Source organism: Haliaeetus albicilla, chromosome 15 (assembly GCF_947461875.1).
Source record: "Haliaeetus albicilla chromosome 15, bHalAlb1.1, whole genome shotgun sequence".
In the NCBI taxonomy this organism is placed as follows: domain Eukaryota; kingdom Metazoa; phylum Chordata; class Aves; order Accipitriformes; family Accipitridae; genus Haliaeetus; species Haliaeetus albicilla.
The window spans coordinates 34,068,765-34,078,045 of NC_091497.1; the positions used below are offsets into that span (position 1 = coordinate 34,068,765).

The 9,281-nt window shown below is 40.5% G+C and overlaps 1 long non-coding RNA gene across 3 annotated transcripts in view; it reads left to right on the forward strand.

Moving 5' to 3' along the window:
• LOC104324811 (uncharacterized) overlaps positions 1-8,815 on the forward strand; it is an 86,230-nt gene extending 77,415 nt beyond the window's left edge. Inside the window, exons 10-11 of one of the 3 annotated variants that reach the window (XR_011327940.1) lie at positions 3,121-3,281; positions 7,741-8,815. This is a non-coding gene — a long non-coding RNA (uncharacterized lncRNA). The other 2 variants (XR_011327941.1, XR_011327942.1) reach the window with 2 other exon arrangements.
• Positions 8,816-9,281: the final 466 nt, after the last annotated feature.

Here is a 9,281-nt window from a genome sequence, read left to right on the forward strand (position 1 = left end):
AGATGAACTATAAGCTGTGTTGGATAACTGATGGTGATCTAGCAACAGGGCAAAGTCTGGAGGCTTACTGAGGGTATGGAAATGGCAGTTAACCAACCAACCAACGGGGGAACAAAGCTCAGGACAATTAATGGGCTCCAGTCGGGGGAGTGGGATAGCTGGTGTTCCAGAATTCAGGCAGAACAGGTACATGAAACCACATGTGCGAATGTCTCATAAGGAGAAAAGGGACCATGTGTCAGAAGGGTGTAGGGAGTCGCGTGGACAAGAGCAGGCCTACTGATCTGACCTCAGGGGTGCAAAGCGTTAAAACCGATCTTGAAGGAAAGGAATTTCTATATAGCAAATAGGAAAAAAAAAAGAAAGGAAAAAACCTCCCTTGAGCGTGGTATGCAAATCTGATTTGCTGGAAAAGTGACATCTTGCAAAACCTAACCTTTCTGGATCTCGGTGGAGAATTTGCTATGGTACAGCAACATATTTGATATGTCCCCAGGAAATATTTTTCTCTGAGGAGGAGGAGACGAGTAGGGAAGTAGGGGGGGGGCAGGTGAGGAGGAGAAGGGTAGTGAAGTAGCAATTCTCTAATCAAGTTTACATGCTAGTTTGGGTCAGGTAGTTATGCTTTTTTTTCCCCAGGGACTGACGTTACATCCTGTGCGGTCTGCAGTGCTTAGCAGTCCTGTGCAGACGCAGAAGGCACACACCGTGTGGATTCTCTCTTGTTTTGCTCTTACCAGAGTTTAAAATGTATGACATTTTGGCTGAAAGTGTATGTTTTTAGATGGAAAACTGTAACTGGTTCTGGTGTTTGGTGGTAGGATTGTAAAATGACAAACAACTTGGAGAATGTGAAACAGTAGAAGGGAAAAAAAAGCAATGCAAAAAGTAGAAATACAAAAATATGCAACACTCAGGAACCTTCTTACTCTGTGCAGGGGGAACTGTTGCGGTTCTGGATCTGTATCGTGTTTGGGGCTCAAACTCCCGCATAGCACCAACCCTTCCTAAAGGGAAGGAAGGAGCGGTGTACACCTCCTCTGCTGCCCCGTGGTCCGGGCAGGGAGACTGCCCAGGACAGAGCACAGCGAGCTTTCCTCAAATGCCGTGAAGGTAAGACATACTTGTGGCTGCCTTCAGATCTGTCCCACAAGCAGAAGTGCAGGCAGATGGGTTGGTTCAGGTTTCCCGGAGCTCTGGTTCCCTACACAGCATTTCATTTCCCCAGTTGCAAACCTGAGCCTTCCAGACCTCTTTGGGCCGATATAGGGTAAGTGGCCTTCAGAAAACAGAAGTTACGTTGGTATTCATCCTTGTGGGACAAGTACTTGGTCACTGAGAAGGGGCTGCAGCAGCCCGAAGGAGTTACTGTGCCCTAGAGATAAGCAGTTCCCTCCAACTTGGCTGCAAAGGGCTACGGTGGGAAGAAGAGGAATTTCTCTGAGAGAGGCAACAAAAAGGTACGTGCTGATAAAGTCCCTTCCAAATACAGAAATTATGTGGGTAAGACAAACAAAGAAAGGTGGAGACAAAAGAGAGAAAGGTAAGGACGTATTTACGTATTTTGGGGGGGAAGAAAGTACTCTTTGAAGTACAGAATCAACCAAAGCTGGAGGAAGCTGGTTACAGGAGGAAGAAAAGCACATCCATCAGGCAGTGAAAAAGCTACACATGTAAAACTAGTGAGAAAATTAAACCACGGCAGGATATATTGTTATTTCTTGTTCTGTTCGGATCAGTTTGAAGTAATGCTTAACGTTGTTGTTAAGAGATCACTTCTGCAGAGCCCATGGCCGTCCCCAAGGAGGTCAGCTGAAGCCAGAATGCCTTCGAGGAGGAGCTTTTTGGTCATAGCGTGGTTTAGCAGCTAAGGGAGTTTGGATAAGCTGGGACTCATCACAGGGCATGTGCTGTTCTGTGGGGGAAGGGATGGGAGGACTTCTATGGGAAATGACGCTGGTAACACATTACCAGAAGTGATGAGAACGCTTAAAAGCATTGTAGCTGGTGTGCTGGGATCCAAACTGGTTTCCTTGTAGCTGCTTAGTAAGAAGTGGGACGGGTCTATGGCAATCACACATATCTCATGATTCTGTGAGCAAGGCTTAAAAGGTTGATGTTGAGAATGTCCTAGGTGAAATAAAAAGGACGGGACATGAAAGTAATCCCAAAGCCAACGTTATTCCATGCCATGTGATTTCAATAAGTAGAGTTGAGAGAGCAGAAAAATTTGGCCAGATTTGGAGCTCTCATCCTTCTGCAGAGGCTTATTTGAATCCCAGGCTGTTTCTATCCCATGCATGCATTTCATTTGCCATGTGTAGCATTAAAAACTGGAAAGACTGCTTAAGGGTGAGCAGTAACCTGAGCTCAAAACTCAAGCTGACCTCTAATCTGACAAGAAAGGCAGTGCTATCGCTTTGGGATGAAAAGTGTCTTTTTGCTGGATTCTAGCACAGAACTGAGACGGTCACGGTCAATTGTCGATAATGATGTGCTCAAGGAGACGCTCCTTGAGCTAAGTGGAAGCAGCTAGAAAACCCGTTTCAGTAAAGCTCCTCAGGCTCCGGCAGTAAAAAGTAGGAACATATTTGCACAAGCATCTCTTCTGCAATTTCCTCTCTGCTTTTCAGCTAGCTCAAACCTTGTGGGGATGGCCAGGCTATCACAGATTTGGGGATTATACCGGTCTTTCTGTTCTCAGCAAAGTGCTTACCCTGGGCTGAGGTCCCACTCTGAAGGCACAGGGAAGTAGCTGGGCTCTTCGTGAAGTCATCACTTTGTTAAGGAGCTTAAGGAGGATAAACCGAAGTTATGATGAGGTTCCGGCTTTTGATTGTCACAATTATATGTGTAACAAACAAGGACTCTATAAACAGAAGTAGGTACAACCATAGGTAGGGCTGAAGCTTTGAACAACTCTGCAAGAAATATGTTTAAAGAAAGTCTCCAGATCTCAAATATCTGTTGAAACAAACAGTCTCATGTGTCTTAAATTTACCAGTGAGTTTACAGCAATGTACCCCCTTTTCATGTGTTTGTATTTACCAAAATAAAAACAGTCTTTGGAAATTGGTCATTTAACTGTCACAATAAAGCAATGTTACCTTCTTTTCACAGATGGGAGAACTGAAGGAAGAGAGTTGTGAAGTAATCTGCTCAAAGCCATGAAGGAGGCCAGTGACAAATCCAGGAGTAGAAGCCAAGTCTCCTAAGTTGCAGCCTAATGCCATCTAATACTGTAATCAACAAGAAAGTTTGCCTTCTGATGTTACAATGAGGTATGCCATAGCAATACCTGTATATTAATAATTTACCCAAGGGGAACACATTTGAATGTGTATGTTTGCCTATGCTCTTGTAAATAATTCAAAAGAATACTTTGAATCCTAATTCTGAATTGAATTTCTAATACTCTTTTCTTTATAACTGGGCAGTTTTTCACAAATATTTCTTTGTAAGTCGTTTTTAAAACATACAGTTCTCAAAATCTGATTTATTAAATTACCACAAGCTACTGTCCAGAAATATCCCAGAGTAGCTTCAATAATTCGTATTTCTAGATATTTTAGAGTCCAACTTCAGAGTTTTCTTCAGGGTCCTGAGCATCTACACTTCAGCTTGCCTTTATAGGAGACAGTGGATAGTTGACATCTCAGAAAAAGGAAAAAAAGTTGTGTATTCCTAATGAGGTTGTTCTTAGCATTGGAAATCACTTGTGGAAATATTGCTGTAAATGTGTTGGAAGCATCAAAAGCTCAAGCCTGGCTCCAGTTTAGCTGGAGGGGAGGCTACGCCAATAGACCCATGCAACAGAGGTGCTATGAATATGGAAGCCCATTACAGAGCCTAATGCTGCCTGGTGTATTGAGGAGTATTTGTCCCCGTTTTGGCAAAGGTACCGCTTGCTTTCTCTCTCTCCTAGCTATGTCCTCCTGTACCGAGTCAGGAACATGTGTGCAATACTTCTCTTTGAGATGCTAATCTTTTGGAGTGTTAAGCACCAATAGTTGCGTTAACAGCTGGTTTTACTTGCACTCGAGGGTTTGAAGTAGCGCAGCAGCTTCTTGCATAGGATAGGGAGGGTTTCCTTCTGGCTTTCATCTCAACCTGACATGTTAATGCTGTGGGCTTTCCAAAATAGCGCTATCATCCAACACTGAGACACCACTGAAGCATCATCTTAGTAGTAGGTAGCTTGGTGATTTATCAAGAGCAAATATTAAATCAGATTGGAAAACTATATTACTTCTACAACATACTCCTTATAGCACCTTTATAGTCTCCAAATCTTTATTTTCAATAGTTTGCCTGGACACAGGTGATAAGCATGCTCAGAGAATATGTCAGGTTAGCTGCAATCAAACCTATAAAGTATCTGCAATTCATCCATGCTTCTCCCACCAGCAGGTGTCATTCTGGAAAAAGGAAAATATTGTAAATTCCTGAACTGGAGAATTTGGCTGTGACAAAGAAGAAAAAAAAAATGTTTGCTTAAAATATAGCTTTTGAAGGATACTTCATTCCAAATAAAAACCAAGAGAAAAGTTGGCTGGTCTGCATTTTTTAATAATCTTTGTGCAGCATGTAATATAACCTGACATATAACCAACAAAGGGCAGACGAAGGGTAAGGCAAACCAATGTCTAGTTAAATGTCTGCTTTTTACTGTTCTCTGTGACATCTTCACCACTGCTTACTCACCGCCCATGACTATAAAATCAGTGATATTCATCAGTCTTTATGATGGGCTTTCGGCTTTGGTTCCCCCAAAGGAAACAGAATTAAGGTGTTGAATTCAGATCTCATTTACTTCAAGGTGAACTTGAAATAATCTCATTGAAGCTAACTGAAGTCAGTAGAATTGCTTGGGATTTAGTCTGAAGTGACCAAAAGTAGTATTTCACTTTCTACTCCGTAAATGAGCCTCAAGCAGAAAATAATCACATAACCATTTTAATGTCTATTATAATATTTATGTTTTCCTTTAAGTGCTCATCTGGGTATTAGCTGCAGCCTCCTTTGATACGAAGAGGTTCTTTCTGATTTCTCGTAATCACAGTGAGAAAGCTATGGCTGAGTTGTAAAGAACTAAGACCCTGCTGGTTCATTGCTGAGGGGTCCTGGTCTACTGCACCTAGTCTTCTGGCTGTTAAAAACAAACTTGTGATGAAATCTGTGCGGAAGGTGTCTTGCCCACCCTATATCCTACTGGAAGTTTGTTCCAACCCATCACAGCTCTGATGATTATAAATATTTTGCTATCTTTCAGCCTAAATTTATCCAAGGCCCCCGTGCCTGTATTGTCCTTTTACATTAAATAGTTTTTTCCCCTCTAGTGAGGTTTTCTCCGTGCTGATGTGTTTAGGAAAATCAACGACACTCCCTTTCAGGCTCGACTTTAGTAAGCCGGAGGTGCTAGGCTGTGGTCCAACGTGCCGTGCACAGCCTGGCAGGATGGATCCTCACCCAACGCTGACCTTCCCCGAGAGCAGACTGTGGGCTGGGGGGGGTGTGGGGGCCCCTTCCCCTGCCATTTGCGTCAGCATGTAGCTGGGAAGTTTGGGCCTGAGCATCCCAGACCGAACTAATAACATTTGCATAGATTTCTTTCAGAAGCTTAGTCTTCCATCCCCCGGCATTACTTTAAGTTAAATTGATCTTTTTTAAAAGAAAGGCAAGCAGACGTTTACATCCTTCGTTATCGCCTTGCATGCAACATTAAAGCAACAGCTTCCACCCCCTACTAGAAATGCTCCACCTGATCCATCTTAGCGCTGTATCTGCCTTTCTTGTATCTTCGTCGTGGTCATCTTCCAGTTGACAAGTCCAGCCAGGTTCGTCTACTCCTCAGCCGTTTCTAGAAGTGCTACTACAAAGGACTATTTGCTTACTGTGATATGATGCTCCACCAAAACTTTTCTGGGATTCAAAGGGAAATTTGCTTGAAGAAAAACAGGAGGACAAGCTCCAAGGCTTGGCTGTGAGGAGCACATTAAAGTGGGAATTCCTTTTATGTTTTTAGAATTTATAACTACAACAAAGCGATGTAAAATAATCATACTGTAGGCAGCCATATCTTTTTCAAGATGTTATTTAACTACAAATGTCACAATGCTTTTCTCGTGAACAGTTTCAGCACTCGGTTACCGAATGAGAAAAAATAGTATATAAATTTAGAATTAAAAACTTCACTCTAAAATAGCTAAAAGCTGTAATCTTGGGTTTGCATGAAGCCTGTATTAGTGTTTTCTGACTTTTTCAGTATTTAACTTTGAAAATGTAGTGGTTAGAAAGTATGAAAGTATTGTGAATGTGACTAGTTCATTGTGCCCTTTATTTTTATAGAACCTAGATAACAGGCGGTGATGATGTCCCACAGGTTTTTATACAGTAAAGTATGAGATTTAGGCAAAATTATTTCTCTGGAGTTTTTACGGGGTTTTTTTCATGGTTTTAGTTAAGTGAAATCATATAAAATTTTGTTTAGTCTTTTTTGTTTTTTAATTCTAGTGTTTTATTTTATTAATTTTAGAAGAAATGCATGTGCCCAAACATAGACCTCCCGGGTCATTTTAGAGCCCCTGGGGATCCCACCTGCCCTCTCACTGCCAGTTCAAAGGCGTGGGTCTCCTGTAGGTCCCCCACCGTATCTGCCAGCCCTGCACAGATATCCTGGATACTCCAGGGTATTCCAGCAGGCATTAGGTACCTTCTTTTAGGCATCTGACTTTCTCCTTTAGATAAATGCTGTAAAAGGTAGCATGCCTCTACAAATGCTTAACAAAATTAAAGATAGCACAGCTGTGAAGGTAATTCCACCTAAGGTGTTTTATTTAAGTTTAACAAGACATAGAGGCAGGAAAGTAATTTCGTATCTAACAAGTACGGAGTTATGGTGTTTAACGGGATGCTGTCAAGAGTCTGTTTTGAATTATGGTGGCTGAGCCGAATCTGTGCGTGAGCTGGGAGCTGCTCTTGCTGAGGGTACGCACCACGAAAGGTCCTGGCCAGAAATCTGGGGCTTCTCATCAGGAAAGGAGCGGTCTGAGGTTTGGGACTGTTGGGAGTCTGGCAAAAGTAATTCCTCAGTTTTGGGCATGATGCAGCAAACTAATTTCGCTGAAGAAAGTGGTAATGTCAGGTACCAGGGCACTCAGAGGGAATTAGAGAAATACTTGCATTAATTTCATAGGCAATTAGAAACCTATGTTAATCAGGTCCATTTTTGATGGTCTACTGAATCAGAGGGAAGTTAAAAACCTTGAATATATTAGTTAGTGTAGTTATATATGAATTGTACAATGTGGGGTTAAGCGTTGCTGAATTTTCTTTTATAACAAGAACAATTCGTTGTATGTAATATATAAAAATATATATTGTTTATGTATAAAATAAATATATAACTCATCTTAAAATTAAAGCAACGTAGCAAATTCTAGATAAAATTAACGACAGGCATTAATTAGGATTGTATAGACAGAGAACACTTTCCCATGAGCTCTTTTAAATCAGTCATTAGCATTATGCTCAGTAGGAATTTGGACTACTTTTGCTGAAGTTTAAAAAATGAAATCATTACAGGAAAAAGGCATGATGTAGGGTGACTTACAAAGCAGTCATAAAATCTGATTTAGTAGTGTACAATATTAATTTTATAGTTTGCAAATGAAGCAGAAGAACTGTTTTCATGTACTCTTTTTTTTTTTTTTTTTTTATGTCTTTATCAGTCTTTTTCAGGATGAACCCTCAAGGCATGGCTGCAATGGTTGTTTGAAACAAGAAACAGATACCCTCTTGGTGTCATTCATTTCACTGATCACTGGGAATCTGAGCCTGCACAAAGGTGGAGGAAGACTCCTACAGAGAACTGGGAATGGTTTGTCCCTTAAGAAGGGTATAATGGCATTTTTAATGTTTTTACCAAATACCAGGGCATGTGATAAAAGTTTATGGATCAGGAATTAGTTGAAAGATTGTGAAATGGGAAAGAATACGCATTGCGGGAAGCCTTGGAGAGCTACAACCTAAGCACCCTGAAATTTGCAACCAAGCCCACAGAATATCTCTGGAGTTATTGGAACCATCTCAGATGACTGTTATTTTTGATATAATTTACCAGCCCCCGTAAGCTCCCCCAGCCAGATTGGGAAAAGACGTTCCTTTTATTAATGTTCGTCCAGGGAACTAAAGTGTATTCTGGGTAGTGAAACATCTAGTTTATGGAATTAGCTACAGAACTCAGATTTTTAAAAAAAAAAGGCAGCATGAATTTGTACCTGGGAGGTGGTACATGTTTTAAAAAATGCTGTTCAAAAGACAATATGCTTATATCTAAAGTCTGTTATCTGCAACATCAAAGTTTACAGTTTTATATGTATGAAATAACACAACTGTATGATGAAACGTGAAATGTATAATTAAAATAATGTCTATAAGTATAGAAATATGTAAATATTATCTAAATCATATGTGTAAGCATTAAATAAACTATTTCATTTCTAGAGGTTACAGAAGACACTTCAAAATTTTTATACAGTCCTTCCACCCCCCCTAATTTTTAATATAATTGCAGTTTTAGAGCTAATCTGTCTATTCATTTTTTAATATTTGCAGTCGCGTTAAATTTTACCAAGGAACAATTTAGTTTGGGGAAACAGTTACACTTTATCCCAACTGTGGTTTGTGTTGTTTGAACAAGAAGTCCCTGAGTATTTGTCCCAAATACCAGTATTTTTACTCCACTGGCAGCTGTGTATTTGTGGTCACCCTACAGCAATGTATGCAAAGAATGTACACAGTGGCAGTGCCTCTTCCAGAGAGTACCAGGAGGAAAACTGGATGTGGTCAACCCACACATGATTTGCTCTTCTTAGTGGAGGTCGCACGTAGACAGCACTTAAACGACACTTTTAGTTTCTGGATAAGATGAAGGTAAGGGATAGAAACCATTCGAAAGCCATTGCTTATGTTCCCTGAAATGCGCTGAAAAGAACAGCTCTTCTGAGACACAGCTTTATACTGAACATACGCAGAGCTGTGTCATTATTAATTCTGAAAATGTGTTTACAATGGTTAGGTAAAATATTTGGTTACTATTTAAATATTTTGATGTATTATAGCTCATACACGGATTTTAGATGTCTACTGCACTTAACAGTTCCAATTTAAATAACTGGTTTCATTAAGATTTTTAGTGATACAAATTAATAACAAAAGGCAGTTAATACAGAGCGCAGTTATGAGACCAAAATACATGTGGTTTAAATTTAAAGAATTAA